Source organism: Macaca nemestrina, chromosome 13, assembly GCF_043159975.1.
Source record: "Macaca nemestrina isolate mMacNem1 chromosome 13, mMacNem.hap1, whole genome shotgun sequence".
NCBI lineage: Eukaryota > Metazoa > Chordata > Mammalia > Primates > Cercopithecidae > Macaca > Macaca nemestrina.
In genome coordinates this window covers 60,634,174-60,650,752 of record NC_092137.1, presented here as the reverse complement: position 1 = coordinate 60,650,752, position 16,579 = coordinate 60,634,174, and the positions used below count along the sequence as shown (strand labels likewise).

The following is a 16,579-nucleotide window of genomic DNA, read 5'->3' as shown; positions in this document are numbered from 1 at the left end:
GAGGGGGAATCTAGCCCCAGAGAGATAAAAACTAAAGAGCTCAGCCATAAACCAGTATGATAACATCCTTATTATAAGATGCAAATTGAGGGACCCAATTCACTAAAACACATGTTACTGGTATTTAATTTTGCTTGTGGGAATATATCAGAAGTTGGCCTATGCCTTATGCACAATGTACTTAAAACGAGGGCAAGTAACTTTAGCTATAAAAAACAGTGATAAAGCAGCACAGGGCAAGCCGGGATTGAGAGATAATTGCGAGGCTCTAATTTAAGTGTCAGCATACACAGCTTTCTTTCCTAGCTTAGGCTGGGAAGCACAGCGCCTGCGTGCTGAAGGCGAGTGGGCTCTGTGTTAGGGAGGCTGGGGTCCCAAACCAGGGCAGGGGAATGGTGGCCCTGCGTGGCTCGTGGTCCTCTCTCAGGGATTCCTCTCAGCAGGGGCTGGAAGAGCAGACCCACACCCAGTGGTCATTGCAGGAACTTCACTTGAGCTGGTCTGCTTGTGAGCCTGTGGTTTGGAGAGGAGAAGACGCACTTCCCCATGAGAAAAAGGTCAGTTCCTCTTTCCCTGGGTGGCACAAACAGCCTGCTGGGTGTCATTGGCCTTCCTACCACCCTTGAGTCAGTGAATTCGCTCTCAGGGTGTCACTGAGAGGATGCACTCTGTGTGTCTCCAGGTGGTCATCCCTGTGGGCTCCACAGATGAGGACACCGGCCCTCAGCTCCGCCCCCTCTCAGAAGCCTTCCTCACCTGGGGGTTCTGGGTGAAGGGAGCTCCCCACCGGAGACTCATGTGGGATTGTGTGTGGACCATAGAGCCACAGAGTGTCACCTGGGAGCCGGGCGAAATGCGCAACCTGCAGCCCCTCCCTCCTCAGACCTATGATTCACGATTTGCGTTTTAGGAAGACACGTGAACTTGTGAGAAGTGTGCTACACCTACCCTCTGACCACTGCACGAGCCCCTCATTCACCATTTAGGGCTTGCGGGGTTTGAAGAATTAAGAGACGGTCTTCTAAATGCCTCATTTTTAGGGGGTTAAACCTTTATGATTAGAGGGAAAATTATTGCAAGAAGCATAGGGATGCATCAGAGGTCAACAGAGCACAAGCATGAAATGCCACTAACACTATGTTAGATAACATCAGGGGTCACCTTGAGGTTGGCTGGGGAGGAAAGGGATGTCCAGCCCTTGAGGGCATGAGATGTCTGCTGAGAGAGACATTTGCTCTGATGGTGTTGGCTCAAGCCCAAGAGGACGCTATGGACATCAGCGTGGTCTGCCCCTGCCTAGCCCTCTCCAGAAATAGGCCACCGGCCACCTCCTGAAGAGTGAAAGTTAGGGAGAGCAGAGAGGAGGGGGTAGGGGGCAGAGGACAGGGGTCCCCAGGCCACCAAATGGTGAAACTCAGTTAACCTTGAGGCAGACTGGGTGAGCCTACAGTGATTGCAGGGGCTTAGACTAACCCTGCCCCGCTAAACTGCCAATGTCTGGATTTCCTTAATAAGATGAAAATCTTCTTGTAACACAATTAGGAGAGAAAATGCTTATACCACAAAGGCTGGGTTGAGGTAACACTTAAGTGTGAATGGGTTAAAGAATAACCAGCCAATCAATCACCAAGTCTCAACAAGGAGTGAAGACATGGCCCTCTCCTGGTTTTGCTGGGGTGCACTGAACATGTGTGGGAAAGACTCAGATAAAACTGATCATAGGGTTGGGTGCAGAGCGTGCATTTTGAAGTCTCCCCTCTTAGCCAGGAGTCTGGGCCTAGTTTACGTCATACTGAGTGAGAGAGGAAGCATCTTAGTAAGGGTTGTATTTCAGTCAGGCAGCTGCAAAGACCACAGCTCAACTTTGCATTCTTCAATGAAGCTTTTTGCTTTTTTGTTTTTAAACCCAGGTTATTTCATACAGAGGAGGTTGGCTCTTAGGGCTTTATTAATTGGAGCATTATATTTAAATGTCTTATTTTTTCATCTGACCCTGTCTTAGTCTTCGTGACTTCCCTTGTAGCAAGCATAGCCCTTCTCACGTAACTCCTGGGTGATGAGTGAGCTCTGTATGGATGCCCAGATGTAAATGGCCTTTGGAAGGACCGGCAAGAACTTTGGTGGGATAATTTCCTCTCCTAGGATGGATTTTATTTTCCTTATTGTGTTCTCACTAGAATGGCCACATGCATCCAGGTCTCTGGAGTAACTTACTTTTGTTGTCTCTCCATTTTTAAAAAGCAAAGTGGACATTTTTCTCAAGCCTTTTGAAGTTCAAATTACATCATCGGATCATCTAAACGCTGTCAGATGGGCAGAAGATTGGGGATGGGTTGGGGGAGTGGGATCACTAATTACCACATTCGAATGTGTGGATTCAAATGCTCCTGTTTCTTCTATAGATTAGATCCAGGCTTTAACTTCAGTTTCCTGTGTGACCTTTGAGAAGCCATCTCTCCAAGTGCTTCCTTTGTAAGGGTGAGCCCCGGGTGTCTCTCTCTGAGAGAGGCCCTTGCTCCATCTGGGCTTGACTCTGCCACGTGGGATCAGAAGGAACGTACATTCTGTCAGCAGCTGCCGGAAATGCTGGAGCAGCAGCCCTGGAGGGCGGGTGAAGCAGTCTCTGGTTTTGGAGGAGGCGTGAGAAGAAATTCATGGGGGGCTTTAATTCTTTTTAGATTCCCAACCATTTTCTTCTAGCTGCTACTCCCTGCATTTGTGTAACTATTAGTTTGTAACACATGTGGCAAGATTTCTCTCATTGGCTGCTCACTGCGGCACTGTGGGGCCATGCAGCCAGGCAGGTGCTAATGCCTCCGTTTCACTGACTGGGAGACTGAGACTCAGAGCAGCTGGGAGCTCTCCTAAGATAACACAGCTAGTTAGAAGTCAAGCCAGGTCCCCAGGGTAGAGCTTTCAGTACTGTGTGAGGGCAGCATAAAATGAAGTCTGTAGACTGTTTTTTCTCTGAGAAGTTCAAGTCTTCTGCCTTACTGCTTCTTCCCTCCCAGACAATCAGTTGGTCTTGTGCCCTCTCCAGGGACAAACTTGGGAAACACCTCTTCAGTGTGAGGTAGCAGTCTCCTTTAGCTATTGTCACAGCCAATTCACAGAGGTCTAAGGCCCCCAGCTTAATTGATGGTTAATGACCAATTCCACCCCATTCCCCCACCTCCATCAAAAAAGCGGGCAAACACCACTTCATGCCTACTAGAATGGCTATTAAAAACAAACAAACAAAAACAGAAAATAACAAGTGTTAGCTAGAATGTGGAGAAGATGGAGACTGCATGCATTGCTGGTGGGAATGTCAAATGCTGGAATCACTGTGGAAAACGGTTTGGTAGTTTCTCAAAAAGTTAAACACTTACCATACGATCCTGAAATTCCACTCCCAAGTGTACAGCCAAAACAATGGAAATCAGGGATTTAAGCGGATTTCTATACACCCATGTTCATAGCAGTATTAGTCACAATAAATACAAAGTAGAAACAACCCAAGCATCCATGAAAAAGATGAATGAGGCCTGGCATGGTCGCTCACACCTGTAATCCCAGCACTTTGGGAGGCTGAGGTGGGTGGATCACCTGAGGTCAGGAGTTCAAGACAAGCCTGGCCAACATGGTGAAACCCCGTCTCTACTAAAAATATAAAAATTAGCTGGGCGTGGCGGTGCATGCCTGTAATCCCAGTTACTCAGGAGGCTGAAGCACAAGAATCACTTGAGCCCGGGAGGCGGAGGTTGCAGTGAGCTGAGATCATACCATTGCACTCCAGCCTGGGTGACAGAGGGAAAATGTGTCTCAGGAAAAAAAAAAAAAAAAAGAAAAGATGAATGGATAAACAAAATGTAAGCTATACACACAGTGGAATAATATTCAGGCATAGAAAGAAATGAAATTTTGACATATGCTACAACATGGATGGACCTTGCAAACATTGTGCTAAATGAGATATGCCAGATATAAAAGGACCAATATTATATGTTTCCACTTCCATGAGGTACCTAGACTAGGCAAATTCATAGGGACAGAAAGTGGAATAGAGATTACCAGGGGATTAATGAAGGGTTGGGAAAGAGAGCTACTGTTTAACGGCTAGGGAATTTATGCTGGGGATGATGAAAAAGTTCTGGAGGTGGATAGTGGGATGAGGACACAGCATTGCAAACGTACTTAATGCCACTGAAGTGTATACTCACAAATGATTAAAATGGTAAATGTTACATTATATATATATTAACATAATTTTAAAAGACTGTTAAAAGAAAGCAAACAGGCCAGGTGCGGTGGCTCATGCCTGTAATCCCAGCACTTTGGGAGGCCAAGGCGGGTGGGTCACTTGAGGCCAGGAGTTCAAGACCAGCCTGGCCAACGTGGTGAAACCCTACCTCTACTGAAAATACCAAAATTAACTGGGATGTGGCAGCACATGCCTGTAATCCCAGATACTTGGGAGGCTGAGGCACGAGAATCGCTTGAACATGGGAGGTGGAGGTTGCAGTGAGCCGAGACTACACTACTGCACTCTAGCCTGGGCAACAGAGTGAGACTCTGTCTCAAGAAAAAAAAAAAAAAAAGGAAGCAAACAAACCCAAATAGAAAATCAACCGAACAAACAAAAACAAAAAAGGAGGCAAAAGAAGAAGAGAGGGCCCAAGGGTAAAGGACAGGGGCTGGTGTGGAAGACACAACAGTACATCATGAAAAGGAAGAAGAAAAAGAGAAAGCGTGTCTCTGGGAGAGGTCCAGGTGGTGCTCTACCCAAGGGGTCGCATACCTTAGTGCTGGGAAGAGAGGCATTCTCTGGGGCCTGAGACTCCTGCAGGGAAACTGTCCCAGTATCAGCCAGAGAAGAGATGGCTTTCTTTTACTACATGGCAGCAGCCCTGGAGCTCCGGGGCAGGATCATAGCCTTAGGGCGGGAGAAGTGCCCATTTCCAATTTATTTATGTGTTTTATCCCCAGAGTGGGATAAATGATTGTGAAACTGACCTAATATTTATGTCTATTTTCAGGCCGGGGGTTGATATGAGTGCTTTCTTGATGAACTGCGCCCTCAGAGCTATTTACTTTAGTGGAAGGTTTCTTTTGAGGAGGAGATTGGGAAAAGTTATCAAATTCTGTGGTTGCTGCTTCCTCTAATTATATTCTCACTTTTGAATAATTTTTAAGCCCTTCGGAAGTACAAGAAATAGGGGTTTTTAAAATGATGAGAACATTCCCACCAAAGGTAAAATGCTCCCTACCCCGGGGCCCAGCTCTTTACAGTGAGTTTGTGAAATCTACTTTTATCATTCTAAAAGTTTCATGTTGTCCATACTGCCTGTTAGGAAATGTGGAAGAGCTGGCTTTCAAACTTGGACTTGAAGCCAGGCATCGTAGTGGGTGATTGTAATCTTAGCTACTTGCTTGAGCTGAAGACTTTGAGGCTACAGTGAGCTATGATTGATTGTGTCACTATGCTCCAGCTTGGATGACAGAGCGAGACCTCAGTCTCAAAAAAAAAAAAAAAAAAAAAAAAAAAAAGGACTAAGGCTGGCAGAGACAAGAAGACTAAAACTTTGTATTAATTTGTTGTATGGTCATTCCTCGTTTTTTCAGAATGGACTGCTCTCTTTTTTCCCTTTAAGCAACAAGATGGTAGAATTACAACCCAGCCCCTGCCTGTAGAACTCTCTGTTCAGTCCTGAAGGTTAAAGTCCGTAGATGAAAAAGGCTGGAATGCAAGGTGTGAACACTGAGATAAAGCAGAGCATGGGCACTTGTTTTGTTTGGTTGCCATGAGGCTCCGTTTTATTTTATTTTTAAGACAAGGTCTTGCTCTGTCACCCAGGCTGGAGTGCAGTGGTATGATCATGGCTCACTGCAGCCTCAACCTCCTGGGCTCAAGCAATCCTCCCACCTCATCCTCCCCAGTAGCGGGGGCTAGCCACCAAACCTGGCTAATTTTTTATAGAGACAGGGGTCTCAGTATGTTGCCTAGGCTGGCCTCGTACTCTTGGGCTCAAGTGATCCTCGTGCCTTGGCCTCCCAAAGTGTTGGAGTACAGGTGTGAACCACTGTGCTAAGCATCATCAGGCTTTAGAACTAGAAGCTCAAGAAGTGGCCTCAACAGTAAAGGGACTTCAGAAATGAAATTACATTCTGAAACCAGTGCAGAGGAACCAAGTATTCAGCACTGACTTGCTCTCAGGTAGCACTGAGCATATATTTGCTGGCGACAGAGGCAGATGATTTGAATTTATTTTTTGCCAAATGGTTTTGTTTCCTGAGTCCTGAGAGATGACCTGGTCAAACCTTCCCCTTTAATCTTATTAAGGAAAATCGATGGGCACAAGCTGGGATTAACTACAAGGGAATTTGAGCAGCAAGAGAAGCTCATTCTTACAAGGTGCTTGGTAAATTTGGGGAATTCTCTGAACATTCTGAGTAAATATCTGGGTGGAGGGCAAGGAAGTGACTATATTATTACTAGCAATGCAAGGAGATAGTCATAGCTTTGACAAATACTTTTAGGTTTGCTGAAGAGTTTTTATTTTCTTCTTTTGTCTCTATGCCACCCAGGTATTGCTATTGCCCTAATTTCTCAGAGAAGTAAACCCAGGCTCAGAGTAGTCTGGGGGTTTGTTGGAGGCCACAGAACCGGTTAGAAGAAGCATGGATTAGGATGCAGGTATTGTGACTCATTCTGCAGACTTCCTTTGGGGTTTTCAATCTCGTCCTTTCTGGTTGTGCCCACGCCTGGGTTTAGACTCATGCTGGGGGCTAAGTGGGAGCGTGTTGGATGTCTTGGGGTGAGTGTGGGAATGGAGGGTAGCTCTTGCAGTGCTCAGGCTAAAGCTGGTCCTAACCCTGCCATGCAGGGGCAGGGGGTGGTGGGTGATAGCAATTCAGGCCAGACCGTTTCTCAGAAGGGTGGAGTGTGAGTGCTGGGTCAGGCTAGTGAGGCATGGTTCTCTGTAATTGCATTCAGCTTGCAATAGCTGATGGCACTGATGAATGGAGCCTCTGGGCCACTTCTGGGCCTGGCCAGCTCCCCTGCCTTCCCCTTCGAATTCAGGTGCCCTCTTTTGAGGTTGCTGTTCTGGTCAGGATAGCTAAGCTGTCCTTCAGTAGGCCATTGTTTTAGTATTCTCAGATTATCTGGGAGGGGTCTCTAGTCTCCTCTCCTCAGATGGATTTAGCACATCTCACCTTGATGGTTCCTGAAGCAAGGACTCTGACTTTGAGAGGACGGAAGGTGGGGGAGCTTGCTGAGCTGAGACTGGAGCTGGCAGGAGCGCTGGCAGTGAGGATGGCAGCTGCAGGGACCCTATCCAGGTGCCGTGTTGGGGCCAGGCCTTGAAGGCAAACTCTTCCTACTCCCCATGTGTGCTGACAGGAGTGTCTCAGGGAGGGGGCTGCTGAGGTTGTCTTCGGGCCACATGGCTGCTGGGCATGGCACTGGATTCAGGACCAAGAGTCCTGGGCTCTAACTCCTGTTCCTTCACTTCATGTTCTTTTCTCTGGATCTTAGTTTTCTCATCTGTAGCAGGAGCCGACGAATTCTAAGGTCACTCTTAGATTCTACAGGACTCTCCCTGGAAGAGAACTCAGGAGGGGCGCCTGGGAGGCGGCTGTTCAGGGTGGCCAGGTACAAAGCCACCAGGCAGAGGCGCAGGAGGCATCCCTGAATCACCGAGGAGTCACCGGCCATGAGCAATCTGTGGTGCGAGAGAAGGAGGTGCAGGCCAGTCAGGGGAAGGAGGTGACTTCAAAAAACGCCAGGAAAGTTTACAAGCAGGTTTTGTCTAAGTGATTGGCCAGTAGGCGCTAGTAGCAAACACACCAATGCAGGGTCTCAACTTGGTCAGGAATGGAATGCTTTTTTTTTTTTTTTTCTTAAAGAAAATAAATCCAATCAGGTCTTTTATCTTGTTTAGAAATCATAAATTTAACATGTATTGGGGTTAGCAGACCAGTTCAGAGGCTGTTTGGGAGCACTGGTTCATTAGGCTGGGAGTATTTATGAGGCAGAGTTTAAAGGACACCATTTAACAATTCTTGGCCTGGGGCTGTCTTGGTTGCAGCTTTGGGCATCTTTTGGAGTTCTGTTTGGAAGTTTTGCTTGTTCAAATATAGTTTAGAATGCAGAGAATTAAGTGCCTTTTGAAAACATTTTCATCCCATCCTAGGCAGTTAAATTCCCAACACTTTGGAATCATGGCTATAATTCAGTTTACAAACACAAATTGAGTGCCCACTTTGTTATTTTATTTTATTTTATTTTTGAGACAGAGTCTCACTCTGTTGCCCAGGCTGGAGTGCAGTGGTGTGATCTCGGCTCACTGCAACCTCCGCCTCCCAGGTTCAAGTGATTCTCCTGCCTCAGCCTCCCGAGTAGCTATGATTTTTGGTGTGCACCACCACCCCCAGCTAATTTTTGTATTTTTAGTAGAGACAGGATTTCGACACATTGGCCAGGCTGGTCTCAAACACCTGACCTCAGGTGATCCACCAGCCTCTGCCTCCCGAAGTGCTGGGATTACAGGTGTGAGCCACCGTGCCTGGCCCCCACTATGTCTTACTACCTGCAAGACACAGTACCGAGTGTTTTGAGGAAAACGACAATTGAACAATAGTAGGTCCACAGCAGGTGACTCAAACAACATTTCCCAAATTGTATTAAGTTTGGGGAATTTTTATTTTCAGATAAGAAGGCACATCAACACACATCTACATGCTGACCTACCTGTGTCTTTTTGTTGTGGGGCTTGGCTTGGTTCCTGAAAACTTTTTCATAATTGATAGGTGAAAATAACAAAAATGTGGTAAACATGTCTTGGAATGAGCACTATTAAAAAGAAAAATAAGACTCTGGAATACAAACTAGTTTATATTTTGTATTCTGAGTAGTAATGTCTACGCAGTGGACACTTGGCAAGGGTAAAGAACATGCTCTCTGCTTGAGCATCTGTGAGGTGGATTTCAGTTGTTCCTCCGAGCCATGTAGCATTATTGCCATTTTCTAGATAAAGTCACTGGAGCTTAAACTAGTTAAGTGGCTCGATAAAGGTCATCTAGCTAGTAACTGGTAAAGTCAAGTCTTTCTGACTCAAAAATCCATGCTCTTATTAATTAATTAATTTTAAAAATATGAATTGAACATTTCTCATCAAACATGCTGCCTCCACATGAGGCATTCTGTGTACTCTAAGGAGAAGAATCAGACAATCACCAAACACAGCACAATATAACATATTTTGTAATTAAGTGCTACTTTAGGAGCTATATGAATTCAGGGAAGGGAGAATATGTCAGCTGGAGAGGCTTGGCACAATGTCTTGAGAGGATCTCAAGCTGAGTCTCAGAGCACAGAAAAGATTTGCAGGAACCGTGAACAGAGAAGAGCGGCAGAACTTGTGTCTGGGGGGCAGTGAGATGCAGAGGTAAATTGGAGCAGATGCTTTAACTTTGCAAGGTCACCTGCTTTGAGGTTCAATTATAACTACCTAGAGTGGCCTTTCAGCCCTCAAATAGTGAAGAGGGTGGTTTCATTGTCTAACTCCCACGTTCATCTGCCTTAATAGTGACTAGCTCTAAGTCCAGAAGGAGAACTGGGAGGGGTGAGAATATGAAATAATTACCCATTGATAGCAATTTCCACATGCTTCCTAAAACAATAACCAACCCAAATTACCTACATCTACACAGATGACACAGATGATACAATAATGAAATAATTGATGAAATAATAATGAGAGAAGTCATAAAAGTAGAGATTTTAAAAGCCCTGTGTTCCCAAGAGCCATATGCTACTAGCTGCAAAGCGCTTCTTTCTGTGCGTGATCAAAACCTTTTCTGTTCTCTTAAAAAATAATACATTGGTAAGCAGGTGCTTCATTGGTTGAAGAGGTCATTGCTGGGTGCCAGGTTGGTTTTCAGAGAACAGACATGACATTTCTATGAAATCAACTTGAACAAGGTATTTAACTCAGCTTCTCAAAATTTGCCAAAAAACTTTATTTAAAGAGATTCTCAGAGGAGGCTGTTGTGGTGACTCTAACTGACTGCATCCTATGCCCACTCTTCCCTCTCTTTTGGCCTTCTTTTTCAGCCCTGTGTAAACCCAAGAAGGTGGGGTGGGGAAAGAGACTACAGGCTGGTTTAGTGTTCTGCAGGTGGACAGGAGAGGTTGGAAGCTGGGAGGTGGGGTGGAGTCTCAGAAGAACAGAGTGGCTCGCAGTGGCATTGTGCGGCTTCTTAGCCACCACACTGGGTCTCCCTGGGGAGTGGCTGTTGTTGCCATCCTCTGTTTTGCCACTGGTGGTGACTAGTGGGAACGTTTCTCATAGGGTTTTGGATAGATGTCCATGTTTATCTCTTGAGGCCCATTAATTTGGTTGCTTGGGTGCTGTAGTGATGGGTCTATGCCATGTCTTGGAAAGAGCACTAGATTAGAAAAGAAGCCTTGGTCCTGGACAGTTCTGCTTCATGGCTTTAGATGAGTTCCTTAAGGTTTCTCCATCTCAATTTCCTTATTTGCCATCTGGATTGTTATGCTAGATAATCTCCAAGCTCCCTTCCAAGTCTGTGATGAGAGGCCAAAGTTGTAAATTCAGTCTCCTCGTGGAGTAGACAGTGCTGCATTGTGCCACAGTCACAGACAGCAGCCCTGTCCTATCCTCACCGTGACTCCTCTAGGTGAGACTGTCAGTGGTTCAGACCAAATCCTTTGTCTTTTTTTTTTTTTTTTTTTTTTTGACAGAGTTTTGTTCTTGTTGCCCAAGCTGGAGAGCAATGGTGCGATCTCGGCTCACTGCAACCTCTGCCTCCCGGGTTCAAGCGATCCTCCTGCCTCAGCCTCCTGAGTAGCTGGGATTACAGGCATGTGCCACCACGCCCAGCTAATTTTTTGTATTTTTAGTAGAGACGGGGTTTCACCACGGTGGCCAGGCTGGTCTCGAACTACTGACCTCAGGTGATCCACCCACCTCAGCCTCCCAAAGTGCTGGGCTTACAGGTGTCAGTCACTGCGCCCAGCAGTCTTTTTGATTAAAATAACTCCCAGTTGATGCTGTCAGCAAAATTGTGTAGACAATCTAGGGGGGCACCCATGCTGGTGTGCCTGAGACCGGGTGGCTTCCCTCAGTTTTAAAACCAGCAAAGCACTGGGCAAACCAGGCCAGGCGGCCACCCCGAGAAGGACAGTTCCCATCAATTTAGTGTTAAGGTGGTGCTAAGCCAGGGCGAGTGACAGCATCACTAAGAGATGTAAAAAATTCCAGAAAACTCTGATTTTTCTTGGCCATTACTTGACTTCTCTTAAAGTCTCTTCAGGTCCCTATTAAGTAAATACTGAAATTTAAAAGATGAAATGCTTTCTCCCCCAGCCGCTATGCCTATGTCACTTCGTATCCCAGAAGCTAGTTTGGATCTGAGCCTAGCTGGTCTTGCATCAGATGTCCCTGAAGTCACCTTCTCACCCCAGGCTTCTCCTTCTGCCTTCACCTGTCCTAGGGTGGGAGCTGAAGGTTCAGAGGAGTCAGGTGTGACTGTGACTGGGCCTCTGCCTCGGTTCTCACACAGTCTCCCAAGCCCTACCTCATGCCTGCAAAGGAGCAACTTTTCTTCCAAAAAAATCTTTTCCTTCCAAAATGGATGCTTTGACTGGGCTGCTAAAAAGTGTATGACCACAAGAGAACAAGAGCATTAAGAGATGAGCATGGGTGTTCCATGCCTAGAATTCCGAGATATCCTGATTTAAGTGAGTTATTCTTGAAGGGAGGGATCTGAGAGTGGTCGTAGAGTCTAAAAGAGCCCATTTTATAAAGCACAGCCTATAATGGCTTAGACCCATTTTCCTGTTTCTTCTAAACTTGATTTGAATTGGGGAGCAATGCAAGTGGTTCCCTCAAGTGTCTTCCCTTTCACCTCATTCTCCTTCTACCCCTAACTTTGCTTATGAGGTGTTTCCTGTATTCTCTGAGAGCACAAAACACTTAGAAGCCATTTTGTAATTCCTAAAATCTATTTGAATCATACAATTGACATAAACATGTATTTTTGTTGTAAAATTTAAAATTTTATCCATCTGATGGATGAGAATGACATGATCTTGGTTTAATTCACATTTCCCTGAGTCCCTGAATGACTGTGTGGAGCAGGTCCTCCTTCACTCCTGGCCCCCTGGCTAACCTGTATCTAACTGATATAAACTAGAAATAAAGTTTTTTGTGTTAGGCCTCTGAGATTGGGGTTGTTACAGCAGTTGGCCTCTCTGACTGATGCAGGGCATTTCAAATAACGGCAGAATACAGAAATCTTTTTAACTACTAAGAACCATACCAGGCAGGCCCAGCCCTACCTGACCTATAAGGGAAGTGGACTTTGATTTCTTAAGATCTAGCCTATGGTGTGAAAATCCAGGTAACTACAGAGAATTAAAATAGCCTTTTCTCCCTCTTCTGTTTCTGTCTCCCTCCCATTGCCATCTTTACCCATTGTCTTTTTCAATATTCTTCTCCTCTCTCCCTCTTCCAATTCACAGAAGCAAAATAGAAATGTTCAAAGGTTAAAATAGGCCAATAGTTCTTTGGCTATGTCAATGCATAACAAATTGGGGTAGAGAATTTTAACAATTAAAAAAAATTTGTTCTGAATCTTCCTTTGGCCTTAAGTACCATCTAGAGGATTACTGTTGTAGTGGTGTCTTTTCTCCTCTCTCTGGGTGGCTAAATATTTGCACCTCAGCTCCCTCCTTCCCTTTGTGTATGTGTATAGAAATAATTTCAATGCCCTAGCTTAAGATCTGGCAGTGAAAAATATCCTTATCCCCTTGGAGAAGGTCATCCAATTCTGGAAAAGCTGTCTCAAGAAAGGACCATACACGTTTTATAAAAGCATGATTATTAAGTTTCAGGTTTATTATCATGGAAATGCTTCCGTTTCCCCCCCTACCCCACCCAATCCCCTCCTACAACCGTGAGTAAAATGACATCTGGGACATTGGGAATTTCACCAGCCAGTCAGGAAGGCCGAACAATGTTTCCTCAGCCCATGGTTCACAGGGGTTCTCAGAGGGCCTTTGTTGGGAACTTAAGGAGTTGTTCCTTTAAACAAGGTGCCGGCTTATCTCACACTTTTAAACACCCTTTCCTTTCAAAGTTAAGTGTTTATCTCCTTGGGAATATGAATAGGTACAACCTTTCGGGAAAGCAACTTGGCAACTGGCATTAGGAGCCTTAAAGGTGTTTTCTGACTTGACCTGGCCGTCCCTCCTCTAGCGCTCTAGCCTAAGAAAATAATTGGAGATGTGATCGCAGATGTATGTACAAGGATGCTTATCACAGCACCATTTATGATAGTAAATCACCTAGAAACAGCTTAAAGGCTGGAAAAACAAGGGAAGGGCAAATCCACTCGACAATGGAATATTATACAGCCTTTAAAAATAGTGTTTTCAAAAAAATGTTTAATGACATGGAAAAATATTCATGATAATGCGTTAAGTGGGATAAAAAGCATACAAAACCAATAAATTCTAACTTTATTAAAAATAGTTTGTTTAGGCACACATTCCTAGAAGACAAGAAATAAGCAAATACAAGCGAGAGGAGTTTGGTTCTAACCTCAGCTCTGACATGTGCTAACTGCCTACCATTGACTAAGTGATTTAAACTCTCTGGATTTTTTTTCCCCAAGGTTGTGGTGAGGATCTGAAAGAATGTTTGCAAAGCTCCTGGCACAAAGAAGTTGCTCAAAAAATGGTAGTTGTTGTTATTATGATTCGTATCCCTATTATACTAGTAGGAGTTTGTCAGTGACAAAAGCTGGGTAAGAATAATTTTGGGGGGCAGTCTTCCTTTGCCCTTGTAACCCAAAAAGCATCTGAGACAGGTCTCAATTAATTTAGAAAGCTTATTTTGCCAAGGTTAAGAACACACCCATGACACAGCCTCAGGAGGTCCTGATGACATGTGCCCAAGATGGTCAGGGCACAGCTCGGTTTTATCAATCAATATACATAAGATTTACACTGGTTTGGTCTCAAAAGGTGGGACAACTCACAGCAGGAAGGGGGTTTCCAGGTCATAGGTACAGAAGAGACAAATGGTTGCATTCTTTAGAGTTTCCGATTAGCCTTTTCCAAGGAAGCAATCAGATATGCATTTATCTCAGTGAGCAGAGGGATGACTTTGACATCTGTCTGTCCTTTGTCCACAAGGAATTTCCTCATGGACAAATTGTGAGGGAGGTATGTAGCTTTTTTATGTTAGTAGCTATCTTTTTGAGGAATAGAATGGGAGGCAGGTTTGCCCTAAGCAGTTCCCAGCTTGACCTTTTTCTTCAGCTTAGTGATTTGGGAGTCCTGCGATATAGTTTCCTTTCGCACCCTCAACTCACGCATTGTCTTCTGTGAGGTGGTCCTGCCTACAGTGTAGGCGCAACAAACCCAAGCGGTGAAGCAAAATTATGACTCAAATAAAAGCTCCAGACAAATTTATTGATGGTGCGTTTGGAGGAAGGCAGAACTTCCTCTGGCTACTCAAAGGAAGCAAGTGGAGCGTTTAGGAGAGGAACCTATTTACTGGGTCGAAAACAAATGATAATATACGTCTGTATAGCACTTTGTGATTTAAAATCTGATTATCTTATAGGAGAAAACATCCCTGTGAAGTATTTTCTATGGTTTTATCTCCTAAATAATAAATATTATTAGTTATTTATTGTTACATAACAGATTACCCCCAAACTTAGCACTTAATATCAACATGCGTTGCTATTTCAGTTTCTCCGGGCTAGGAATCCAGGTGCAGATTAGCTGGGCTGAGGGTCTCTCTCAAGACTGCAGTTAGAATAGTGGTCAGGGAAGCAGAGCTACCATCTTCTTGAGGTTCAGCTGGACAGCATCCACTTCCAAGCTCACTCAGTGGTTGCTGGCAGGATTCAGTTCCTTGTGGGTTGTTGGATTGAGGCCCTCAGTTCCTCAATGGCTAGTGGCTGGGGGCCCGTTGAGTTTCTTCCTACATGGGCCTCTGTAGAGCAGCTCACAGCATGGAAGCTAGCTTCATCAGAGTAAACAAGTTGGCAGAGAGGGAGAGAGAGAGAGAGAGACAGAGAGAGAGATTGATCAGATTTTTGTAACCTGGCCTTGGAATTCACATCCTATCACTTTTGCCATATTCTTTTTGTTAAAAGCAAACCATTAGGTCCAGCCCACATTCAAGGGGAGGGGATTACACAAGGGTGTTGATATCAGAATGGGGCTATTTTATTTTATTTTATTTTGAGACACAGTTTCGCTCTGTCACCCAGGCTGGAGTGTAGTGGTGGGATCTCGGCTCACTGCAATCTCTGCCTCACAGGTTCAAGCGATTCTTCTGACTTGGCCTTCCAGCTAGCTGGGATTATAGGCACCCGTTGCCACGCCCAGTGAATTTTTGCATTTTTAGTAGAGATGGGGGGGGTCTCACCATACTGGCCAGGCTGGTCTCGAACTCCTAACCTCCTTGGCCTCCCAAGGTGCTCGGATTACAGGTATGAAACCAATGTTCCTGGCCGAGAATGGGACTGTTTTAGAAGGCCACCTACCACATCCCTTTCTTACGGCAAAGGGAACCAAGTTTTAACCCTAAATCAACCATAGAGGAAGACTCAAACCAGAGTCATTACTCTGTCCACTCTGTTGTGCAAACCTTGCTCATCCTATTCCAACATCATCCTTATGTGTAAAGGCATGCGTAGTGTAAGTTACTGAGCATTTGAGAATTTTCATATCATGTGAAATTCCCAGTTATCTACAACAGTTTATGATATTCTAGGATGGGGGCATATTTTGGAGACAGAGAGAAAAATGTAGTGATAATTAGAAAAATATGCAGAGGCTCCATTACCTACAAATGGCATCCATAGTTTTCACAGAAGAGGGCCTGGAAAATAGTTCTTAGGCCATTCAGGGTAACAGCAATGATTAATTCCAAGCTGTTAACACATTTTATTATGCAAATACTCCAGCAACTCAGCCATGGAGAAAGTCCGGGCACCGCCCCCACCCCATTCACTCTGGACACTCAATTTGCATGGAAATGTGGCACTTTCACTCAAAGACAAGACAGTATGGTTCTCCTTCGAGGGGGGAGGTGGGAAGATTAGGACGTGGGTGGGGGAGGTGGCTAGAGGGAGATTCAGCTACCCATTAGCGACATGGATCATTTTAAAGCCATTTGTGGTTAGAAAAACAATGGTATTATCTTAATTTAGTAATTAAATTGCTCAAAGCAGGAGAGATAAGCAGAGCCTAGGGTCAATTCCAGGCGCACTGAGTTTTGAGCCTTCCAGGAACCAGAGTTGAATCCTGCATCACCAAAAAGAAGGCTCTCATCACGTGAACAGTGTTCAGTCTCGGCAAAAACGTAGGCTTTCCTTTCAGGGGAGAGAAAAGCAAGCAAATATAACATGTTTCTGGGAACTAGATAGAGTTTGAAGTCCATGAGTTTTTAGAATGGTCAGTGCTTGATATGAAGGAGTGATCACAGATGGCTTTTATGGATCTTTCCCACTTAATAATAGTTAGGTGGGCGCAAAATTCTGTTAA

At 45.0% G+C, this 16,579-nt stretch overlaps 1 long non-coding RNA gene across 5 annotated transcripts in view; it reads left to right on the top strand.

Annotated features, from left to right (window-relative positions):
- Positions 1-317: 317 nt before the first annotated feature.
- The window catches only part of LOC105465087 (uncharacterized), a 39,664-nt gene continuing 23,402 nt past the window's right edge, over positions 318-16,579 (top strand). For 4 of the 5 annotated variants that reach the window (XR_011611761.1, XR_011611760.1, XR_011611763.1 and 1 more), the window contains exons 1-3: positions 318-557; positions 2,403-2,478; positions 6,568-6,676. This is a non-coding gene — a long non-coding RNA (uncharacterized lncRNA). The remainder of the gene's footprint in view (positions 558-2,402; positions 2,479-6,567; positions 6,677-16,579) is intronic. The other variant, XR_011611762.1, reaches the window with a different exon arrangement.